General features: G+C 42.1%; 1 long non-coding RNA gene across 2 annotated transcripts in view; it reads right to left on the reverse strand.

The window, feature by feature from the left end:
* LOC103170603 overlaps positions 1-12,360 on the reverse strand; it is a 45,278-nt gene extending 32,918 nt beyond the window's left edge. Inside the window, exon 1 of one of the 2 annotated variants that reach the window (XR_003764153.2) lies at positions 12,156-12,360. This is a non-coding gene — a long non-coding RNA (uncharacterized LOC103170603). The remainder of the gene's footprint in view (positions 1-12,155) is intronic. The other variant, XR_486288.4, reaches the window with a different exon arrangement.
* Between the last annotated feature and the right edge of the window lie 544 nt (positions 12,361-12,904).

Consider the following 12,904-nt stretch of genomic DNA (forward strand, 5'->3'; position numbering starts at 1 on the left):
GGGATGGGAAAGGCACAGATGTAAACTTATCAAAGGATAGCCTCCCTTAAACTTAATCCAGTGCATGGTAGCTATTTGTCAAGCTCCCTGGAGCCATCTGAAACTGATTTCAGAAGTTGCACACTCAAATTAGACATTTAAGGCCACCAACATTAAATACGAAGATGAATTAGTCTTGTCTTGTTTTGGAGGACAATTGATGAAACACTTTTGAGGGGGTGGCCCTAAGGGGAAATGCTTGACAAAAAAAAAAAACAACTTAAGTAGCAGAAAAATAAGGACAAACTTATGATCCCACTAAAGTGCACACATTACAAGTCTCTCTCAGAAGCAGCATCACCTAGTGGATAGATCATAGTTCTGGGAGTCCAATAGACCTGGATTCTAAACCCAGCTCCACCGCTTATCTGCTGTCTGACCTTGGGCAACTCACTTCACTTCTCTGTGCCTCAGTTACCTCTTCTGTAAAATGGGGATTAAAACTGTGAGCCCCATGTGGGACAGAGATGTGTGCAACCTGATTTGCTTGTATCCACCCCAAAGCCTAGTACAGTGCCTGGCCCATAGTAAGTGTTTAACACATACCACAACAATTATCAACTTAGGTGCTCTATCAGATTGTCAGTTCAGCATGGTCTAGTGGATAGAGCACAGTTATGGGAGTCAGAAACACTTGGGTTCTAATCCCAGCTCTGCCCTTTGACTGCTGTGTGACCTTGGGCAAATCACTTCACTTCTGTGGAAGTTACCTCATATAAAAAATGGGGATTTAGACTGAGTCCCATAGGGGACAGGGATTGTGCCCAACCTGATTTGCTTGTATCCACCCCAGTGTTTAGTATAGTGCCTGTAACATAGTAAATGCTTAACAAATGTCTCAATTATCATTAATATCTTCCTCCATGGGCTGAAAGGCTGGATTTATCTTCTGAGCCCAGAATCTATTATTGTATTTGTAGGTTTAGTTAACTGGAATTATGCAGATCTTTGACTAAAGCTGATTTGACTTAATAGGCTCATTCATATCTGGATAAAATCTAATATGAAATATTCACTTTTCAACCTGTAGGTGTATCATGAAATAATTACTTGAGTATCTTAAAGAATTTACACTGACATAGCCAGTAGTACATTCTATGTGAGGTAGGAGTGGGTGGGTAGGAGTTTGACTAATTTAAAAAAAACCCAAAACTTCCAAACAAGTATTCTTATTTAGGACAAGATGGTATATGAACATGACAGACAAGTTTTTTATATTAAAGTATTTTATAAATATTTATGTTCCTGTGTTTGACTCACTAAATCCCCTCAGAGCTTATGCACATATTCATGATTTATATTTATATTAGTATTTAATATCTGTTTCCTCTAGGTTGTAAGCTCCTTGTGGGCAAGACTGCCTACCAACTCTGTTACATTCTCCCAAACACTGAGTACAGTGCTCTGCATGCAGTAAGTGTTCAATAAATACCACTATCAAACATTTAATGAGCACTTTGGGCAAAGCATTGTATTAAAACATTTAGGAGAGCGCAGTACAAAGACTTGAAAGACTAGATCCCAGCCCACAAGGAGCTTATAGTCTACAGGAGGAGAAAGACAATGTATATAAATTAGATATGTACATCAGTGTTGAGGAGCTGAGGTGATGGAGTAAATAAAGGATGCAAATCCAAGAGGAAGGGTGGCAGAGAAGGGAATGAGAGAAGAGGAAACAGGACTTAGGGAAGGCACCAATTAAATCCCTTAAATAGCATATACATATTCATTCATTCAATAGTATTTATTGAGCACTTACTATGTGCAGAGCACTGTACTAAGCGCTTGGGATGAACAGGTCGGCAACAGATAGAGACAGTCCCTGCCGTTTGACGGGCTTACAGCCTAATCGGGGGAGATGGACAGACAAGAACAATGGCAATAGAGTCGAGGGGAAGAACATCTCGTAAAAACAATGGCAACTAAACAGAATCAAGGCGATGTACAATTCATTAACAAAATAAATAGGGTAATGGAAATATATACAGTTGAGCGGACAAGTACAGTGCTGTGGGGAGGGGAAGGGAGAGGTGGAGGAGCAGAGGGAAAGGGGGAAAAGAGGGTTTAGCTGCAGAGAGGTGAAGGAGGGGTGGTAGAGGGAGTAGAGGGAGAAGGGAGCTCAGTCTGGGAAGGCCTCTTGGAGAAGGTGAGTTTTAAGTAGGGTTTTGAAGAGGGGAAGAGAATCAGTTTGGCGGAGGTGAGGAGGGAGGGCGTTCCGGGACCACGGGAGGACGTGGCCTAGGGGTCGACGGCGGGATAGGCGAGACCGAGGGACAGTGAGGAGGTGGGCGTCAGAGGAGCGGAGCGTGCGGGGTGGGCGGTAGAAAGAGAGAAGGGAGGAGAGGTAGGAAGGGGCAAGGTGATGGAGAGCCTCGAAGCCTAGAGTGAGGAGTTATTGTTTGGAGCGGAGGTTGATAGGCAACCACTGGAGTTGTTTAAGAAGGGGAGTGACATGCCCAGATCGTTTCTGCAGGATGATGAGCCGGGCAGCGGAGTGAAGAATAGACCGGAGCGGGGCGAGAGAGGAGGAAGGGAGGTCAGAGAGAAGGCTGATACAGTAGTCTAGCCGGGATATAACGAGAGCCTGTAGCAGTAAGGTAGCCGTTTGGGTGGAGAGGAAAGGGCGGATCTTGGCGATATTGTAGAGGTGAAACCGGCAGGTCTCGGTAACAGCTAGGATGTGTGGGGTGAACGAGAGGGACGAGTCAAGGATGACACCGAGATTGCGGGCCCGAGAGACGGGAAGGATGGTCGTGCCATCCACGGTGATAGAGAAGTCTGGGAGAGGACCGGGTTTGGGAGGGAAGATGAGGAGCTCAGTCTTGCTCATGTTGAGTTTTAGGTGGCGGGCCGACATCCAGGTGGAGACATCCCGGAGGCAGGAGGAGATGCGAGCCTGAAGGGAGGGGGAGAGGACAGGGGCGGAGATGTAGATCTGTGTGTCATCTGCGTAGAGATGGTAGTCAAAGCCGTGAGAGCGAATGAGTTCACCGAGGGAGTGAGTGTAAATGGAGAACAGAAGAGGGCCGAGAACTGACCCTTGAGGAACTCCAATATATGTGTGTGTGTATATAGCTATAAATCTATAGATACAGAGAGAGAGTTATCTGTGTAATTATGTGTGTGCATAAGAATACATGTGTGCATTGGTGTCTCATTATGGAAAAAAAATCACATTGTGCTGGTCACTGATTCAATGGGAAAATGCCATAATTGTTCTGTTTTGAATACAGATTCCTATATTATGATGTTCACCGCTATCAGATTGCTTTACAACTCTGCCACTTTTTGCAACTGCAGAGACAAACAACCCAAGAATACAATATACTGTACAGTAGACTAAGTCAGAGGTAGTGTCTGTGAAGCACAGCATCTTGACTTCATTGATTCAAAACATGAACACAACCATTTCTTGCCATACCAAACCTACTTGCCTTAACTTGTTGATCTACTCTATCAAATAAATGGTATTTGAGTGCATACTGTGTGCACAGCATTGTATTAAGTGACTGGGAAAGTACAATGCAGTAGAGTTAGCTTACAATAGAACTATCAGAGCATTTATGCGATGAGAATTAACTAATTTTTCCATCTAGTTAGGACCAAATTGGTAATGATATAGCAGAACTGATTGTGTATGTATGTACGTACATTTCCGTATATAACCACACATACATAAATATCTTTTCTGTCTTTTTTCTAAACTATCATCTAGGTATTCAAAACTATTGTATGCTAAACTCTAATGTTGGGAGAAGGGAATAAAAAATAAGACCAAAAAAAGCACAACATTCCTTTCCAAGGGAATTTGCTGCACCTCAAAGATACCAGGTCAGCATTCCCAGAGACTGAACCCTTCCATTAATCTTCAGGGCAGACTGTGGCTTTGTGAACTTCACTATGACCTTCCCTCTTCCTGAACTTTGACCTCCTTGTGACAGCAGTTTAGCCTCCAAGATCTATTCCATCCTTAACCTCTCTGCTCAGAATGACAAAAAGGGTGCCCACTAGGGTTGCTTTTAAAGAGAGCTTATGTGAAGGGAACACATTTACTGGGAATCAGATTTGGACCATCAACTCATTATTGGATATGAGGGGAGGAACAGACCAAACTTCCGTTAACTGAGCTAGATTAGAATGAGCTCCCTGAGAGGTTTTGCGCTCCATTAATAGTATTGTCTTGAGTTATTTAGGCTTTTTTTGTCATATTATATATTTCACTTCTCTGGGCCATGAGGATTAAGACTGTGAGCCTCACGTGGGACAACCTGATTACCCTGTATCTACCCCAGCATTTAGAACAGTGCTCTGCACATAGTAAGCACTTAACAAATACCAACATTATTATTTCTTAAAAAGTAAATTGGTAGATTGAATGCTGCAATTCCACAGCTGGAAGGGACCACAAGAGGTTATCGAGTCCAGAATACTGCATCCAGGGAGGAGAATGACAAAACCATCCCAAACCAATGATAGTTTATTCTTTTCTTTAAAATCTCCATGGAGACTAGGAGTTAAGTAGGCAACATTTAAATCCAGAATTACAGTTTTCCCACCCTGCCTGCTCATTACTCATGTGGACAGAGTAGCCTGGTGGAAAGAGCAAAGGCCTGGGAGTCAAAGGACCTGAGTTCTAACCCCTCCCCCGTCACTTAATTTGCCTGTGCCTTAGTTTCCTCATCTCTAAAACTGGGATTCAAAATTTATCTTCCCTCTTATGTAGGCTGTAAGCCCCATGTAGGACCGTGATGTTATCCAATCTAATTAACTTGTATCTTACCCAGTGCTTAGAGCAATTCTTGACCAATAGTAAGATCTCCCTCCTTCTAAATTGTCTCTGTTGCTGAATTGTATTAAGAGCTTAATGCAGTGCCCTGCACACAGTAAGTCCCCAATAAATACAATTGAATGAATGAATCTGAGAAATGTCAATCACAATAACTAATTTTTCTAGCATTAAAGGTCCACAAAGGTCCATGCAGCTAAAAGACAGACACAAACACTCTGCCCTATAACCTGCCAACTAAAATGCTGCTATCTTCACAGAACTTTATTCTTTAAGCAGTGTCCACAGCTGAGTTTACTAATCCCGGCCCATCACTAGTCTGCTGTGTGACTTTAGATAAGTCACATAGTGTGTGACCTTGGGCAAGCCACTTAAATTTCTCTGTCTCAGTTACCTCATCTGTAAAACAGGGATGAAGACTGAGAGCCCCAAGTGGGACAACCTGATTACCTTGTCTCTACCCTAGCTTTAGAACAGTGCTTGGCACATAGTAAGCACTTAACAAATGTCATAATAATAATACTAATAAGGTCACTGTGGCTCTGTCACCTCATCTATAAAATGGAGATAGGACTGCGAGCCTTATGTGGGACAGAGACTATATCCAACCTAAGATATCTATCCCAGCACTTAGAACAGTACATAGCAATTGTATGCACTTAAATACTGTTAAAAAAAAAACTGGAAATCGTGTGGACAACTCAGCCATGCTCACCTTAAGGAAATTCACAGATAGGGGAATACCATGGTTATGTAATCCCCCCTCCTAGACTGTGAGCCTGTTGTTGGGTAGGGATTGTCTCTGTTGCTGAATAGTAATTTCCAAGTGCTTAGTACAGCGCTCTGCACACAGTAAGCACTCAATAAATATGATTGAATGAATGAATAATCCTGTAGTAGTGATAGTATTTACTGAGCACCTATGAGGTGCAGTATACAGAAGCAGCATGGCTTACTGGAAAGAGCCCGGGCTTGGGTGTCAGAGGATGTAGCTCAGTGGAAAGAGCATGGTTTTAGGAGTTAGAGGTTGTGGATCTAATCCCAGCTCCACCACTTGTCTGCTGTGTAATCTTGGGCAAGTTGCTTAACTTCTCGGTGCCTCAGTTACCTCATTTGTAAAATGGGGATTAGGACTGTGAGCCTCACGTGGGACAACCTGATTACCTTATATCTACCCCAGCACTAAGAGCAGTGCTTGGCACATAGTAAGCACTTAAATACTAACATTATTATTCTCTCTACCTCAGTTACCTCATCTGTAAAATGGGGACTGTGAACCTCAAGTGGGACAACCTGATTACCTTGTATCTACCCCAGTGCTAAGACATAGTAAGTGCTTAACAAATACCAACTTTATTATTATTCTCTCTACCTCAGTTACCTCATCTGTAAAATGGGGATTTTGACTGTGAGCCCCATGTGGGACAGTCTGATTACCTTATATCTACCCCATTGCTTGGCACATAGTAAGAGCTTAACAAATGCCATTATTATTATTATAAGATACTAAGCAGTGGAGAAGTACTAAACAAAATACTAACATGTTCCCTGACCAGAGACTTTACACTCTATGGTGAAGGACCTACTCAGGTTTAATCATTTTGCAGTTCCCCACCAATTAAGATGGATAGAAGAAGGGCAAGGATAGCTCAGTTGTTTAAAGTTTCCAGGCAGAGGGAAAATAGGGCTGATGGTATCAGTGGTCTGACCCAATAAGGCCCTTTCTTTTTTGAAATTTAAATTGTATGGACATGAGATTAGACACAGAAAAAAGATAGCAATTTCAGGGAAGAGAAGCTGGGCGACTGAGTCTACTTGTTTTTTCAAAACGTTTTTCTGTAACCCTGAATCTTCAAGGTTGGGTCCAGGGGTAAATTGAACAAGATTAGATGTGGAGTTTCTTATTGATTCTTTTCTTCAAGTTCAAGCCTAAATATCGATGATTTTTACCTGTATTGCCAGGCTACACAGGACTAACTCTGACCCATGCCGCCACATCTGATGAATCAAGTTCTCATTGGAAACAGGGAAGAAAAGATGTTGTGCCCTGGGTAAATCTCATTGGAACATTTTAAAACCTGTTAGGTTTTGAAGTGAACTTAACTCTATTCATTTTTAAAGAGTTTCCTTCCACTCTGCCCCCAAGGTGCAACTTCCTTTTCAGCCTCTTGTTTGCTGAATAGTCTGCTGAAAAATACTTTTTGGACATCAAATACCTGCTCTTAATCCATATTTGGAGGACTTAGATGCAAAATCAATTACCCTGCCCTTAAAATGAAGCAGATCAGAAAGAAAGGGGGAAGACTACCCAGCAACAAGCTCTGGGAAATCCCCAGATGCTTGAGAAAGGTTTTAGACAAATCGGGTTTACCCACCCATCCACCACCTTTTCCTAAGACAAAGCCTCTTTTTAGGTTGATGGATTCCATTCATTCAATCATATTTGAGCACTTACTGTGTGCAGAGCACTGTACCAAGCACTTGGGAGAGTACAATACAAAAATAGACACATTCCCTGCCCACAGTGAGTTTACAGTATGGGAGGAAGGGGATGAAGACAGACATCGATACAAATAAATTACAGATAGGTACATAAGTGCTGTGGGGCTGGAAGGGAGAACAAAGGGAGCAAGCCCAGGTGATGCAGAAGGGAGTGTGAGATGAGGAATGGGTCAAGCTTGATCTGGGACGACTTCCTGGAGATGTGCCTTCAATAAGGCTTTGAAGATGGGGGAAAGCAACTGTTGGATTTGAGGAGGGAGGGTGTTCCCAGCTAGAGGCAGGAAATAGGCTAGGAGTTGGAGGTGAGATAGGTGAGATCGAGGCGGTCTCTGACCTCACCTCTGCTGGGTCCAGAATTTGGGTTTCTCAAAGCCACCATTCTACTGCATTGAGACCCCATTGAGGACCCAGGAACATCTACATCAGTCCACGCTCTCAGGAAAAAAACCCCAACTATTAATAGCTTCGCTTTTTGGTCGAGCCAGTTCAGAGAGCCGTGTTTCAGGTTCAAAATTCTCATTTCTTTTTCTGAAAGGATTTCTCCAACTGACAGCTATCATGCGTTTTTGTAATGGCCACAATTAATGTGCAGAGAAATTACTGTAATGCTGGTAGAAGTGCAGTCTTCTTTTGAGTGGCGGTGGTTTCGGAGGGAAAACAATTTATTTAATCTTTTCTTTTACAATGGTGGCCAGATTGGAGATATTCCAACTTCATTATGCAATTTGGGGACTGCACTTTGAAAAAAATCCTCATGCACAGCACTGGGGGAATGGGGCACATAACAGTAACCCTCAAACAATGCAAATGCTCAGGCAGCTCAAAAGGTGAATGCTTCAAAGCTGGTGTGCCTGGTTTCCAGATAATTAAAGGAGCTGGATTGCATAGTTCAGATGATTGATATTTTGTTGATTTAAAATGAGAAAATGCAAGTAGGAAAAAAAAATCAACATTATTTCTTAGGTTGTTCCCTGCCTGCCTTGACCAAGACACTGGCTCCCTCATTCTTCTGTGGACCTGCTCAATTTTTCAATCAATCATTAATAATTTTTAAGGGCTTACTGTGTGTATAGCACTGTACTAAGCATTTAGGAGAGTTGGATATAACAGAGTTGGTAGACATGTACCCTGCCCACATAGTGATATTTGATTATTTGTGTGCAGAGCACTGTACTAAGTGTTTAAAATCAGCAATTTAAAGTAATTGATGGAAGTCAGTGCAATGGTCAGTGTGAAGACAGAACTCATGAAGAACTTCCCATTTTAGAAGAATCCTCAACATTTTAGAAAGACTCCAAGGAATAATGGGGCTGAAGGGATATGGCCATAAAAATATTCCACTCCTTAGGAACGTGTAGATGCCTCTAGGGTTGAATTCATGAGGGAATTAACAGCACAAACCCACACAACTGGACTGAGAAGAAGTGTGGCCTAGTGGAAAGAACACAGTCCTGAGACCTGCATTCTAATCCTAGCTCTGCCACTTGTCTGTGGTATGACATTAGGCAATTCACCTAACACCTGTGCCTCAGTTTCTTCACCTGAAAATGGGGATTAAATTCCTGTTCTTTCTCCCCTGAGACTGAGCACCCCATTTAGGAGGAGGGACTGTGCCTGACTCAGATTATCTTGTATCAACCCCAGTGATTATTATAGTAAATACATACCACAGTTATTATTATTGAAGGAAAATATGTTCAGTTGATATTTAAAGCAGGCAGGTGCAAAGAGGCATTTACAGTTTATCTAGGACAAGTTGAAAACAAGCCAAATCGGGAGGCAAAACAAGAAGTTTAGTGCTAATTTAGATTTAAAATTTCCTCTGTGAGAAGTAGAGAAACTAAGTCTAGTCAGGTACTATCCTTTCATGACTTCATAACTAATTTCATCAAGGCACGTGCAATAGAAATAGGGAAGTGCAACAGTATGATTATCAAATCCCAAGGCAAAGTCTTTAAAGCCCTAAACCAGCTTTAATAAAAAGAAAGTAAGGAGAAAGAGAAGATATTTCTTGGCAACCAGAAAGATAAAGTAACTGACTTTTATCCAGAAAGGACTCAGTGGAGTGACCCTCATCTCATTCTTGGCTATTTATTGAAAAGGAAGCAGATGGTTTGAAATTAACCCAGCACAAGTTATGGGAGATATTACCATGTATGTGCAGTGTTTGTTCCTCTCCTTTCCCACTCACCATAAGTCTGACCCTATACCAAGCAGTAGCAGAGGGGAGAAACAGCTAGATGTAGAGAAAATACTTGCTGGAACAATAATAACAATAGCATTTGTTAAGTGTTTACTCTATTTGCCAGGGACTGTACTAGGCAGTGGGGTGGATTTAAGCAAATTGGGTTGGACAAAGTCCCTGTGCCACATGGGGATTAAGACTGTGAGCCCTATTTTACACCAAACAAGTGAAGTGATTTGCCTGAGATCAAACAGCAGACAAGTGGTGGAATCAGGATTAGAAACCAAGTCCATGTTCTATCCCTTAGGCCTTGCAAAAGTTTGATGAAAATTAGCTAAAGCTTTCTGCATGTGGACTGGCTCAGTTAGGATTCCTAAAAAAAAGAGGTTAATTGGGGTGGTGAAGAACACAGCAGTTACCAAAGTGGCTACTCTAGCAACCTAGATTGCCAGCATCTTGACTATAGAGATCATGTCTATCAATCCGTGCTATTTATTGAGCACTTACTGTGTGCAGAGCACTGCACTAAATACTTGGGAGAGTACCATACAGAGCTGATAGACACATTCCCTGTCCACAAAGAGCTCACAGTCTAGAGGGGAAGACAAACACGAAGTTACAGATACATATATAAGTGCTATGGGGCTGAGGGTGGGTTAAATATCAGCCTAAAAGGTGCAGATCCAAGGTTTTTGTTTTTATGGTACTCACCCATGCACTTAGTCCAGTGTTCTGCACACAGTAAGTGCTCAATATCATTAAAGGATTGATGGCAAACTACTGGTGTCACAGCAATAGTACTAGGCTGTGATCACTTGAGTCATAAATGGATTTAAATATAGAAGTCCTGTGTCTACTTCACAAAATGCTACACCCCTGTCTACTTGCTTGTTGTAACAACCGTCCCTGTGGGAATTGGAGACAAGAAAATTAAATCGGGACTGTGCACATATCATTGACTATCATCAACTCCTCTGTTCAGATTCTCGGTCTTTTAGCCTTCACAACTGCACTTTCCCAGGTGCTTAGTACTGCTCGGCGCAAAATGCCAGCTCAAGAAACATTGCTACTACTAATGAAGTGTGGTATTGCAGGGTCCGATTCATTCATTCAATAGTATTTATTGAGCAGTTACTATGTGCAGAGCACTGTACTAAGTGCTTGGAATGTACAATTTGGCAACAGAGACAATCCCTGCCCACTGATGGGCTGATAGTCTAAACGGAGACAGATAGAGCAAAACAGAACAGAAACAAGACAACATTTTCAAGATAAATAGAATCAAGGGGATGTACACCTCATTGACAAAATAAATAAGTGAAATAATAAATGAAAAGTCAGAGCTGGAGTAGTAGATTGTGGAGTCTTGTGCAAAGTAGTAGTAACTGAATCCATGACAGACAGTGAGGTTCCCAAGAATACAGAGTGAGAAGGGTAGAGATCTAGAACTGAGCTTCACAAGGTGGAGTCAGTCAGTTGGATCTTAGTGCTTACTGTGTGCAGAGCACTGTGCTAAGACATTTGGAAGAGTACAACATAACAGACCCAGAGGTAGAACCTGTAAAATAATAATGTTGGTATTTTTTAAGTGCTTACTATGTGCAGAGCACTGTTCTAAGTGCTGGGGTAGATACAGGGGAACGAGGTTGTTCTACGGGAGGCTCACAGTCTTCATCCCCATTTTACAGATGAGGAAACTGAGGCACAGAGAAGTGAAGTGACTTGCCCACAGTCACACAGCTGACAAGGGGCAGAGTCGGAATTCGAACCCATGACCTCTGACTCCCAAGCCCGGGCTCTTTCCACTGAACTAAGTGGTCAAAAGGCCAGGGGAGAGTGATATGAATCCCATTTCAGCCAGACCAAATACCAATAGTGTTTTAAGGCTGAGTGGACCATGGAGTCAAAAGCAGGTAGCAGGACTAATAATAATAATAATAATGTTGGTATTTGTTAAGCGCTTACTATGTGCTGAGCACTGTTCTAAGCGCTGGGGTAGACACAAGGGAATCAGGTTGTCCCACGTGGGGCTCACAGTCTTAATCCCCATTTTACAGATGAGGTAACTGAGGCACCGAGAAGTTAAGTGACTTGCCCAAAGTCAGAAAAGATATGGGTATAAAGAGATTATTAGAGACATTGAAGAGTGTGGTATCAATACACTTGCCAAGGAAATAAAGTCCTCCAAATAAGAACAGAAGAGGGAAGAAATAGTCTTCATTTCACTTCATCCACCTAGTTGTGCAGCAGAATAAGCAAAGATTTAAAACGATCAGACCCACTGAATAACTGCAGGTCCCTCAGGGTGACTGTGACTCTTATGAGCAGTATCTTCCCATACTTCCCTCTCTTCTCCTCATTTTCTGCCTTGTCCCCACTCTCTGTTTTTGATAACAGATAACTCTCCATGGTGGAAAGTCCTCAGTAAAGTCAACAGGCAGGCCCCAAATGAAAACTACTTGTGACCCTGTATCAAGTCACTTTAGGATGGGATTCCCAAAATGTCTCTCTTTCCAGGGCCAAACAAAGGGACTATTGATCTGACCTAGATCCTGAAAGTATTCCCTCCTTCCTTCATTTAGGAGACAGCGAAGCTGAATACCAGAATCATACAAATGTTATGAGAATGAAGTTCCAACTCACCTCTGCAATAAGCCACCGACTGAAAACAGGTACTACTATGATCTAACTACATTTACAATAATGACAGAAATGACAGCCTTACCCAAGTTTCCTGAGGCTAAGGAGTCATCTTAAGAGTAGGTCTCTGGAGGGACCTGACTTCAAGCCTCCAATTTATTAAGTGAAAGGCAAAAGTTGCATTTGGAGCTGCACTCTTAGATAAAATGCCTCCTTCCCAGAATAATGTCCACACCTGTGTTTGCTCCTTTTATAATGTCTGCAGTTCAGAAGTTTCTCAGCAGCTGAACCTGGTTCTCTGGGAAAGCTGCACAATTAGGATAAACAGCTGTGCTGGCTGTCCCAGTCAAGGTTTAACCCTCTCTGCGCTGTTTCAAAGAATATTTGTGCTCAGTCATTAGGTCTGAACCAAAATGTGCCACTGGTCAGGGAGACCACAAAAAGACCCATCTACATTTCGGCTCCTAGATGGAGAGGTTTTATCCTCACCATAACACAGGGAAGAGCCATTCTGCTGAGCTGGAGTATATCATTTCCTATATGAAGCTGATTAGTGACTAATTAAAGGTATTTCTGAAATGGTCTTTTCACACTGTAAACTCTCAGTAAACACAATTGAATGAATGAATAGAAAAAGGAAATGAAAAAGACTTGTTTCTGATAATTGATACATCTTTTGGTGCCTTCTATCATTATTTTTGGCCACCGATTTATTATAAGGGCAAGAGCATGGGTTTGGGAGTCAGAGATTA

The sequence above is a fragment of the Ornithorhynchus anatinus genome, chromosome 1, assembly GCF_004115215.2.
Source record: "Ornithorhynchus anatinus isolate Pmale09 chromosome 1, mOrnAna1.pri.v4, whole genome shotgun sequence".
In the NCBI taxonomy this organism is placed as follows: Eukaryota; Metazoa; Chordata; class Mammalia; order Monotremata; family Ornithorhynchidae; genus Ornithorhynchus; species Ornithorhynchus anatinus.